Genomic DNA, 12,752 nt, shown 5'->3' on the forward strand with positions numbered 1-12,752 from the left:
TACATTTCTCGTGCATTCAGGTTTTGTTGTCATTTATCAAAAAGCTGAGGTTTCCTGACAGCCATATTCCCTGTCGATGGCCTTAGACACATCAGAATGGTTGTTTCCAGGGATTAATGTCTGGTGCCTTTGTGAGCTGACCTGGGAGGAAGGTGTCCCTGGACCTGATGACTCCGTGCGAGGGCCTGCTCTGTGCCCCTCCATCTCCCTTCTGCGAGCGGCTGCCAGCACACCACTCGAGCTCCGCACCTTCCACCGTGGACAGGGAGGGCCATCGTTCTAGACGCTGCTGCTGCTGCTGCTCATAGGGAAAGGTTCAGCCCAGGCCCACGCTCTGAGAGTCGACTGTACCAGGCTCAACCAGCTCGCCCTCAGGGCAAGGCACAGGTCTTGGTCGTGTGGAACGAGTCGGTGGGTGAAATAACACATCTTCATTCCCAAGTACCCAAGCTTGGGATCTGTGATTGCCGGGAGGAGAGAGGCCTTCAAAGCGTGACCAACTCACTGGTTGCTGCGTGTCCCAGCGGTAGGATACACGGGGGAAGGGGCTCCTTCCATCATTCCTGGAGGACCAAAATCTTAGGCCAGCTTTGCTCAGCCTGAGTTTCACAAAGTGATGCTTTTGACCATGGAGCAAGTAGTGCCTAGGCCTTGAGGAACGCAGGTGTGGGGTGATCCAGGAGCTGCCACTCAGCTCCATGGCTATAACCCTGTGGGCTGCCAATACCCAAATGGGAGGGCCCTGCTGAGGGCTGAGATCACCCAGACGAGGCCCTTAGCCCAGGACAGGTACTGCACTGATGCTTCCCACCCTCTTAGGAAGCTCTTTCTGGAGCCACCAGTCTGGGGGCCCAGGGGAGGGGCTGAAGCAAGCCTGGACACACCTGCTTCGCCCGGGTGTCAGCCCTGTGCCCAGGGGAGTGAGCTGCGGGCCCAGAGCATTAGTTTTGGGGACCACGTGGGCATTTGTGCCGAGAGGTCTGGGCCCTGAGCTCCCCCGGTCCCGTGCAGTCCCAAAGGGGCCCCCGACTCACCCTTCCCCAGCCCTCGCTCAGGGGCCCGGCCCCTCTGGCTTCCCCGACTCTGCGCTTGGCCCCTCACGGGTGGGGTGGGCGTGGAGCCACGGCTGTCCCAGCCGCATGGCCCACCCAGGACACCCGCCGACCCTGCAGCCGTAGCAGGACCTCCTGCCAGCTTCTCAGTTCCTGTCTCGGTCATTTTCAGGCCCTTGAAGACTTCTGCCACTTTTCAGATACTTTTTACCACATAATGGCTTTTTCAACCCCAAAGCACAGCAGGAGCAGGATGGGAAGTGATCTTCAACTTTCCGGCTTTCAGCGGACACCCCAGACGCGCGTGGACTGCAGGGCTTGGGTCGGGGCGTCCCTGGGAAGCTGAGTGCGTTCAGTACCGGCAAGCCCCGCTCGTGCGCCTCCCCCGGAGCCCGAGGCCCCGCCGAGCGCATGCCCAGCCCTCCCCGCGCGCCTGCGCCCTCCCTGCTCTCTCTCCTGGGCCCTGACTGTGATTGAGTGACAGCTTCACTGCAGGGAAACCAGGAACCTTCGAAAGGTCGATTCTGCAAACAAAATGGTGTAGAGAGAGGAAGAAAGTATTAGTGCAACAAAACTCAATTGCGCTTCGCTTTATGTACGATTTATTTACTTTAAAAATATTTATTTTTTTTTCTGTTTTTAGATTTATTTTTCTACTGAAAAATTGTTTAGTTATCTTGAGGTGGGACAGAATTCTTCATATGACTTTTCCCATTTAAAAATGTAATTATTTTAAAATATGGCTTTAGGAATAAATTACAGTTAAAATGGACATATGCATTATTTATATTTATGTATTGATTATTGAATAGTATATACGCAAGCCACATACACGTGACTAACATGCATCATGAATACACAAACCTTCTCCCTTGTCTCAGGCCATACTTATTCTGGATTTTAAAAAAGTAGAAAATTTGACAAACTTTCAGAGAACAAGATCAACACACAGAAATCAGTTGTGCGTCTGTATACCAGAGAGAAACAATTTAAAACGGAAGTTAAAAATACAATACCATTTGCAATAACATACAAAACAATAAAATACCTCGTAATAAATCTAACTTGGGAGGCTGAAGACTTGTACTATGAAAACAGAAAAACAATGCCAAATAAGTTAAAGGAAACCTATATAAATGGAAAGACACCTTCTGTGTATAGTTTGGAAGATTTAATTCTAATTGATTATAATATCTGTAGTGTTCTTGGGTTATATGTGATATTTTGATATCTGTATAAAATGTGTAATGATAAAGTCAGGGTAATCGGGATACCCATGACCTCATACATTTTTGTATTCTTTGTATTGAGAACCTTACAATTCTTCCAGCTATTTTGATATGTACAATAAACTATTAAGTTTAATTTTCCTACTATACTGCATGTGATAGCTCATTCCTTCTGACTGTATTTTTGTACTCCTTAACCAGCTCCCCTTCATCTTCCTCTCCACCGTTCCACCCTACCAGCTGGCATCCACCATCCTGCTCTCAACATCCACAAGACCCACTTTTTTAGCTCCCACATATGAATGAGAACATGCAATATTTGTCTTTCTGTGTCGTGCTTATTTTACATAACAAAATGATCTTCATTTTGCTGCAAATGACAGGATTTAATTCCTTTTTATGGCTGACTAGTATTCTATTGTGTAGATATACAACATTTTCTTTGTCCATTCACCTATTGATGAACACTTAGGTTGATTCCATGTCTTGACTATTTAGTGAGTAGTGTTGTAAAAAACATGAGAGGGCCGATGTCTCTTTGATATACTGATTTCCTTTCCATCGGGTGTATATCCAGCAGTAAGATTGCTGGACCATACCAAACATAGTTCTAGTTTAGTTTTTTGGGGAACCTCCATACTGTTTTCTCTAGTGGGTGTACTACTTTACATCCCTACCAACGGTGTATGAGTATTCCTCTTTTTCCACATTCTCATCAGCATTTGCTATTTTTTGTCTTGGTGATAATTCTAAATAGGGTCAGATAATATCTTCTTGTGGTTTTGAATTGCATTTCCATAATGACTAGTGATGTTGAGCCTTTTTTCATATATGTGTTGGCCATTTCTTTTAAGAAATGTCTGTTAGGTCCTTTGCCCAGCTTTTAATTGGGTTGTTTGAGTTTCTCATATATTCTGGTTACCAATCCCTTGTTGGATGGGTAGTTTGCAAATATTTTCTCCCATTCTGTGGGTTGTCTCTTCACTTTGTTGATTGTTTCCTTTGCTGTGTAGAAGCTTTCTGGTTTGATATATATATATTTTTCTATTTTTGTTATAGTTGTCTGTAATGTTGAGGTCTTACCAAAAAATCTTTACCCAGATCAATGTCCTGGAATTTTTTCTCCCTATTTTTTTTTAGTAGTAGTTCTATCGTTTTGGGTCTTGCATTGAAGTCTTTAATCCATTTCAATTTGATGTATGTATATGGTAAAAGAGGGGGGTCCCGATTAATTTTTCTGCATGTCTAACTTTCCCGGCAGTATTTATCAAAGAGACTGTCCATTCCCCAATGTATGTTCCTGGTGTCTTTGCCAAAAATAGTTGGCTATAAATGCATGGATTTATTTCTGAATTCATCATTTTATTCCATTGGTCCACATATCTGTTTTAGTGTTGGTACCGTGCTGTTCTGGTTGTAATAAACACGAGAGGGCTGATTTCCTTTTTCCATTTTTCCTTGTTGACTATATATTAAATATGGGTGTGTCATATATGGACTTTCTTGTGCTGAAGTACATTCCTTCTATACCTTATTTGTTGAGAGTTTTTAAAAAATCAAGAATGGATGTTGAATTTTATTAAATACCTTTCAACATCTATTGAAATGATCATATGGTTTTTGTCCTCAATTCTGTTGATGTGCTATGTCATGCATATTGATTTGCACATGTTGAACCATCCTTACATCCCTGTAATGAATCCCACTTTATTACAGTGAATGATCTATTTAATGTGTTGTTAAATTCAGTTTGCTAGTGTTTTGTTGAGAAGTTTTGCATCCATGTGTATTAGGGTTATTGGCCTATAGTGTGTGTGTGTGTGTGTATGTGTGTGTCCTTGTCTGATCTGGCAACAGGATAATGCTGGCCTTACAGAATGAGTTTGAAAGCATTCCTCCTTTTCAATTTTTTGAAATAGTTTGAGTAGAACTGGTATTACTTCCTATTTAAGTGTTTGACAGAATTCAGCAGTGAATCCATCAGGTCTTGAGGGCTTTTTCTTTTGATGGGAGATTTTTCATTAGTGCTAATGTTGTTACTTATTATTGGTGATTTCTTGATGGTTCAATATTTGTGGGTTTTATGTGTGTAGAAATTTATTCATTTCTTACCATTGTTTTCCAATTTGTTGGCATGTAGTTGCTTAGTTTCTAATTATCTTTAGAATTTCTGTGGAATCAATTGTGATATTTCTGTTTTTATCTCTGCTTTTATTTATTTGTGTTTTCTCTCTTTTTCACTCGGTCTGGCTAAGAGTGTCAAATTGTGTATCTTTTCAAAAAACTAACATTTTGTTTTGTTGATATTTTGTATTTTTTTAATTTCAATTTTATTTATTTCTCTTCTGTACTTCATTACATCTTTCTTTCTATTAATTTTGCTGTTGGTTTATTCTGACTTTTCTAGTTCCTGCAGTGCATTGTTAAGTTGTTTATTTGAAGTCTTTCTACTTTTCTGATATAGACATTTATCACTGTGAAGTTCCCTCTTAAAAATATCCCATAGCTTTTGATGTGGGTGTATTTCCATTTTTGTTTGTTTTAATACATTTTGTAATTTCTTTCTTAATTTCTTTTTTGATCCATTAGTCATTCATGAGCATGTTGTTTAATGTCCACATATTGTACAGTTTTGAAAGTTCCTCTTGTTATTGATTTCCAGTTTTATTCTATGTGGTCAGAAAAGATACTTGATATGATTTCAACTGTTTTAAATTTCCTGAGACTTGTTTTATTGCCTAACATGTGGTCTATCCTGAAGAATGTTCCATGTGCTCAGGAGAAGAATATAAGTTCTTCAGCAGTTGGATAAAATATTCTGTAAATGTCTGTTGGGTCCATTTGATCTAGAGTGTAATTTAACTCCAATGTTTCTTCATTGGTTTTCTGCCTGGATGCTTTGTCCCCTGTTGAAAGTGGGGTGTTGAACTATCCAACTATTATTGTGTTGCAATCTATGTCTCCCTGTAGTTCTATTGGTATTTGCTTTATATATTTGCATGCTGTGGTGTTGAGTGCTTATTTATTTATTTCCTCTGGCTGAATTGATAAATTCTCTTTATCATAATTTTCTTTGACTCTTTCTACAGTTTTTGACTTAAGATCTATTTTATCTGATATGAGTACAGGTACTCCTGCTCTTTTTTTGGTTTGCATTTGCATGAAATATCTTTTTTTATTCTTTCACTCTCAGTCTATGTGTGACTTTATAGATATAATGAGTTTCTTGTAGGCAGCACATAGCTGATTCTTCTTTTGAAAAAAAAGTCATTCAGCCACTCTATGTCTTTGAAATGGATAATTATTCCATTTACATTCAATGTTATTATTCATAGGTAAGGACTTTTAACTACCATTTTGTTACTTGTTTTCTAGTTCTTTTGTAACCCTTCTCTTCCTTTCTTCTGTTTTTTTCTGCCTTCTTTTGTGGTTAAGTGGTTTCTTCTGGTTGTATGTTTTAATTCATTGCATTTTATTTTTAGTGTACTGATTATAGGCTTTGGCTTTGTGGTTACCATGATTCTTACAAAAAGCATTCTATAATTATAAGTAGTTATTTAAAATTGATACCAACTTAACTTTATCACCAATGAAAGAAATAACCAGGAAAACCTGTATACATTAACTCCCTTCTCCCACCACATTTTAAATCTTGATTCACAATTTGTATTTTTAATATTGTCAATTTCTTAAATATTGTCGTATTCGTTTTTACTTCAATTGCTTTTCCTTTTAGTCTTCTTAGTAAATACACAAATAGTTTACACACCACGATTGCCATATTAGTGTAGCAATCACATTAGCATTATTTTCTTTCAGTTTTAAGAACCCCCTCTAGCATTTCCTATAGAACATGTTTGGTAGCAACACATTTTCTCAGCTTTTGTTTTTCTGGTCAAGTTTTTATCTCACCTTTATTTTTAAAGGGCATATTTGCTGGGTTTAGTATTCCTGGTGGGCAGTATTTTTTCTTCAGCACTCTGAATATATTGTCCCATTCCCTTCCTACCTGTAAAGTTTCTGCTGAAAACTCTGCTGCTAGACATATTAGATCTTCCTTATATGCCATTTCCTACTCTTCTCTCACACTTCTCTCACTTTCAAGAGTTTACCTTTGTTTTTGACCTTGGAGTGTACTTGTAGCATGTTTTGGGGTATTTTTAATTTGGTGGAACCTGACTGGTGACTTTTGACCTTCCTATACCTGGATATTCATATCTTTCTCCATATTTGGAAAGTTTTCTATTATTATTAATAAGTAATAATGATAATTATTATTTTAAGACAGGATCTCACTGTTGCCTAGGCTGGAGTGCAGTGTAGAGATCCTGGCTTACTACAGCCTTACACTCCCAGGTTCAAGGGATCTTTCCACCTCAGCTTCCCAAATAGCTGGAAGAACAGGCATAAGCCGTCTTGCCTGACTAATTTTTAAAACAATTATTGGAGACACAATAAATCACTTGTGTTGTCTAAGGTGGCCTCAAACTCCCAGGCTTAAGTGATTTTCCTGCCTCGGCCTTGCAAACTCTTGGGATTATAGAGATAAGTGACTGCACCCAACCTTATATTTTTGCATAAGGTTTCTACCCCTTTTTATTTTTCAGTTTTCTCTTTATCTTCAATAACCTGAATATTTGATTTTTGCCTGTCATCTCATAGAACCTCTAAAGCTTTCTCCATTCCGTTTCACCTTTTCCATCTTTTTCTTTCCTTTTTTTTCCTCAGTTAGTCTTCAGGCTCACTGATTCTTTCTTCTCTTTGCTCAATTTCTGTTATTGATACTGTCTATTTCATTTCTCATATTATTCATTGTTCTTTTCTGCACAGGATTTCTGTTTGATTTTTTCTAAAATTTATTTCAATCTCTCTGTTAACTTTCTCTGATAAACTTCTGAATTGATTCTTTGTATTTTCTTGAAGTTCATCAAACTTTCTTAAAACAGCTATTTTTACTTAATTGTCTGAGAGATTATGTATCTCCATCATTTTAGGGTTGATCTCTGGCACCTTGATCTGTCTGTTTGGTGAAGTCACATTTTTCTGAGTGTCATTGATGCTTATGGATATGTGGTAATGTCAGCACATTGAAAGATTACATATTTATTTTAGTCTTCACAGTATGGCTTTGTTTGTGCCTGTCCTTCTTCTAAGTAGAAAAAGTATATTCTAAGTAGATTGACTGTTGAATTCCCTGAGCCTGTGACCACTGCAACCATGTTTGCACTAGAAGACACTCTAAGTCTAGGCTTGAAACAAGTCTTGTAAAGACTCTGAGGTTGACATGGCTTTCCACCTGAGATTAATTTGGGGAAGACCCAGGGAAGGTACTTGGGCTGTGTGGGAATGCCGGCCAGGAAGCTGAGTCCAGAAGACTGTGTCAATGGCCCAGATGGATGTGCCACCAAACAGGTCTCTGCCCAGTTGGGCTGGGTTCCCAAGTGCAGCAAGAGTGGCTGAAATTGAGACTGGGTCCCCTAGAAATCTGCTGTTGAAAGAAGGCTTATGGGTCTTTCACGTTGGCTCAGGTGGGTATGTATCTCCCAGGGAGTTCTTGCAAAGATAAAATCATTCCATAACTGTAGCAGAAGGGGCTGGAGCTTGGAATGGGCCCCTTTGGAATCTACTGTGGCACAGAGGCTGGAGAGACTGATCTTGGTTTAGAGTGATGCATGTTGCCTAGCAAGTTCCTGCATCAATGAGATAGTTCATCAACTATAGCAGGAGGGGCCAGAACTGAGCCTGGGCCCCTGAAGATCTGCTGTGGAATGCAGGCTGGAGAGCCTGGTCTCATTGGCTCAGAGGGGTGCACATTTCCCTGCAGATCTTAGTATAGTTGGGATAGTTCTCTGATTGTATCAGAAGGGGCCAAGCTGAGATGGGGTCCCCTGAGGATCTGCTGTGGCATGCAGGCTGGAGAGCCTGGTCTCATTGGCTCAGAGGGGTGCACATTTCCCTGCAGATCTTAGTATAGTTGGGATAGTTCTCTGATTGTATCAGAAGGGGCCAAGCTGAGATGGGGTCCCCTGAAGATCTGCTGTGGCATGCAGGCTGGAGAGCCCGGTCTCATTGCCTCAGAAGGGTGCACATCTCTCTGCATGTCTTAGTATAGATGGGATAGTTCTCTGATTGTAGCAGAAGGGGCCAGAGCTGAGACTGGGTCACCTAAGGATCTGCTGTGGGAGACAGGTTGGCAATCCTATCAGGCAGTCTCGGACACCTGGGCTGCCATAGATGGGTGAATCTCTCTCTGGGTCCTTGTGCAAGCAGCTCTGAGCTGGCACCTCAACTGGGGGACACTGGGACTGAACCATGGGGAAACTGTCAGGTTCACCACTGAGACTGATGTTAGCAGGCAGATGAGCCCTTCTGCCAAGGCCCTAGTGTGTGTGATTCCTTCCAGATCCCTTGGCAGGTGGTTTGGATTGCAGCCTCAAGCCCAAAATGGGGCTGTAGCCAAACCCCTTGGAAGACTGAGTCATTTCTGGGTTTGAGCCTGGGAGCAAGCTCAGCAGACCAGTCACCCGAGTGTGGGTCTAAACTCTTAAAATGACCCTCCACAGAGTTGGGCTTCAAACTTCTACCTGAATCCTGAAGCTCCAGCAGAGACTTGACCGTGGACGCATGCAGAATTCTTATTGTTGTGGGAGGATATGAGCTAGTTACCTTCTATTTTGCCTTATTGGTGACATCACCTACTTAATATTGTAAAGATGGTAATACTGCCCCACAGTAATCCACAGATTCAGTACAATTGCTATCAAAATTCTGATGGTTGGGTGGTTTTTGGCAGTATTAGAAAAAATTATACTCAGATTCATATGTAATTACAGTGTCTTCTAAAAATTCAAAACAAAATTGAAAAAGGAGAACAAAGTTGGAGAATTTATACTTCTTGATTTCAAAACTTACTACAAAGCTACAGTAATCAAATAGTGTAGCATGGACGTACAGATAAACATAGAGACCAATGGAGCATAACTGAGAGTCCAGAAAGAAACATACATATGTATAGTGAATTGATTTCAACAGAGTCTTAAGACCATTGAATGAGGAAGGAGCAGGCTCTTCCGCAAGTGACCCTGGGACAATTGGATCTCTACATACAAAAGAAAGAAATGGTTCCTACCTCACATTATATACACAAATCGACTTAGAAATGTATTGGTGACCTACTGTAAGGGCTAATACTATAAAACTCTTAGATAAAAACATAGGGGTAAATTTTCAAGACCTTAGATTTAGCAATGGATTCTCAGATATGCCACTGAAAGCATGAGCAACAACAAACAAAACTAGATAAATTGGTCTCTATTCAAATAAAATTAAAAACTTTTGTGTAATCCCATAAGCAAACTATTTACTTTTGAAAGTAAAATGATGTATGACTGAATGGGAAGAATATTTGCAAATCATATATTGTATAAGTGTCTAGTGTCTCAACAACTAAAAGACAAAGAAGTCAACTCAAAAATAGTCAGTGGATTTGAATAGACATTTCCCCAAAGAAGTTATACAAATGGCCAAAAATCACATGAAAACACTCTCGACCTCATCAGTCATTAGAGAAATGAAAATGGAAACCACATTGGGGTGCCACCTGCCACTCACTGGGATGGTGATAATAATAATTAAAAAGGGAAGTATTTGTGAGAAATTGGAACCCCCATATACCACTGCTGGTGGGAATGTAAAATGGTGCAGCTGCCTTGGAAAACAGCTTCACATTTCCTCAAAAAGTTAATCTTGAAGAAAGATTAACTTTGATCCAAAAGTTTCACTCTTAGGGATATATAGCCAAAATAATCGAAAACAGATCTACAACCATAGTTCCATACCTGAATGTCCATAGCAGCATTATTCACAGTAGCCCAATCATGTAAACAACGCAAATGTTCATCCATGGATAAACGGCTAAGCACAACATGGCGTGTACATACAGCCGCATTTTCCTCATCTGTAAAAAGTAATTTAATACTGATACACCTACAGCATGGATAATCCCCTAAAACACTGTGCAAAGTGAAAGAAGCCAAACACAAAGGTCACAATAGATATAATTCTGTTTATACGAAATATACAGAAAATGTAAATCCGTAGAGACAGAATGCTGATTGGCGTTTGCTGGGGCTGGGGGCAGGGGAAAATGACGGTGACTGCTAATCGGGTACAAGGTTTTCTTCTGAGGTGATGAATATGCTTGGTGATAGTTTAACAACATTGTGAATGTACTAAGTGCCATTGAATTGCATACTTTAAAACTGTTACTTTCATATTATGTGAATTTCACTTTAACAAGAAAAAAGAGGCCAGTGTGGTGACTCATACCTGTAATCCCAGCACTTTGGAGACCCAAGTTGGGTGGATCTCCTGAGGTCAGGAGTTTGAGACCAGCCTGTCCAACATGGTGAAATACCGTCTCTACTAAATATACAAAAAATTAACCAGGCCTGGTGGCAGACGCCTGTAATCTCAGCTACTCAGGAGGCTGAGGCAGGATAATTGCTTGAACCCGGGAGGTGGAGGCTGCAGTGAGCCAAGATCGCACCAGTGCACTCCAGCCTGGGTGACAGAGTGAGACTCCATCTCAAAAAAAAAAAAAAAAAAAAAGAAAAGAAAAGAAAAGAAAAAGAAAGAAAAAAATGGGAAGCAATCGTAACTACAGTAAACACTCAGCACATGAAACTGTCAGACTAATAAACTGACCTTAAGACATGTTTTTTTCTTCGATTGAGAAAAGGCCTAAAGCCTTTAGGCCTAAACATTTATCATCTTACACATACAAAATAAACAGTTTCTGAGAATCGAGTGTACAAAGCAGTGACATCTCACACTAATGTATAATGTATAATGTATTGGATACTTAAAATTTGCTGAGAGTAGATCTTATACTCTCACCACATGCATGCACACGCACACAATAACTATGTGAGGCGATGAACACGTTAAGCAACTGGACTAGGGTCAACATCTCACAGTGTATACGTATATCAAAACATCACATTGTACACCTTGAATGCAAACAATTTTCATTTACCAATGGATATGATTTGGATCTCTGTCCCCACCCAAATCTCATGTCAAGTTGTAATCCTCAGTGCTGGAGGTGGGGCCTGGTGAGAGGTGAATGGGTCATGGGGGTGGAGCCCTCATGAATGGGTTAGTGCCATCCCCTGGGTGCTGTTTTTGTGGTAGTGAGTTCTCGTGAGATCTGGTTGTTTAAAAGTGTGTGACACCTCCGATTTCCCTCCTTCCTCCTGCTCCAGCCATATATGATGCGCTGGCTTCCTCTTTGCCTTCTGTCATAATTGTAAGCTTCCTGAGGTCTCCCCAGAAGCTGAGTAGCATCATGCTTCCTGCATAGCCTACAGAACCGTGAGCCAATGCAACCTCTTCTTTATAAACCACCCAGTCTCAAGCATTTCTTTATAGCAGTGCGAGATCAGCCTCATACACCAACTATCCCTCAATATAGCTGAGAAACCAAGGTAAGCGTGTGGACCACGGCAGACCTGGCTGTGAGGAGTCCGAGTCTCCCTGCTCCCCCACGTCCACCTGTTCTCACGCCTGCTGCTCTCTGGTGGTGACGCAGACATGGAGGGAAGGATACATTCTGGAGTGGGGTATCCATATGTGATGTCAGCTCCAACACACCAGCCACACTGTAACTTATGTTCACTGAGCTTCGCTGCTCCCATCTCTAAGATGGGAACACACTGTCTGCCTCCCTGAGTTTCCGCGAGGCCAAATGAGGCTGTGTATTTAATGCACGGGTGTGCACAGTACAGAGTTTCCCACACGTGTATGTTCTTTCCCCTCCACTCAGGTTTTGTGCACAGACAAGTTTTGAGAGACAGAGGAGAAGCAGTGGCAGGAGGCCTGTGCTGGGGGCAGAGGAGTGCAGGTGGCTGCCTGGGTCTGCCTCTGTTTGCGAAGGAAGTGCTAGGAAAGTAGCTAAGGAGAAAATTGTAGGCTGAGGATCTTCACTCTGAGTGATGTTGGGCCTCCTGTGGCCTCCCCTTAATTGTCCCAGGGCCTCCTCTGCTAGGCCCTCTGCAGTTCCCATCGGGGGTCTGCGCCGTATGACTAAAGGTATCGACTCGTCTCATTCTCACGGAGATTCTTCACCTGCCGCCAGGCTCCCTGAATGCTCCATACTGGATTATTATATATACAAGGCCTTTTGTTTTTCTGGCTGGTGGTTCCATTGCTTTCGTTGTTTCTTGAAAGGGTCATGATCTTAAAATTTCTACAAGCTGTTGTATTGGACAGAGTGTTTCTTGACATACCATAGTGCTTCGTGTGCACACGTGTGTGTGTGCACATGCCTGTGTGTGTGTATGTGTGTGTACGTATATTCAGTGACTGAAGGATGTGTGTCCAGCCCTGAGATAGATGCTACATGCCCATTACATTTTCAAATCATTCCTGTGTTCAGTACCTGTTTCTGGGTCTCCCATGAGGAAGCTGG

The sequence above is a fragment of the Chlorocebus sabaeus genome, chromosome 13 (assembly GCF_047675955.1).
Source record: "Chlorocebus sabaeus isolate Y175 chromosome 13, mChlSab1.0.hap1, whole genome shotgun sequence".
NCBI lineage: Eukaryota > Metazoa > Chordata > Mammalia > Primates > Cercopithecidae > Chlorocebus > Chlorocebus sabaeus.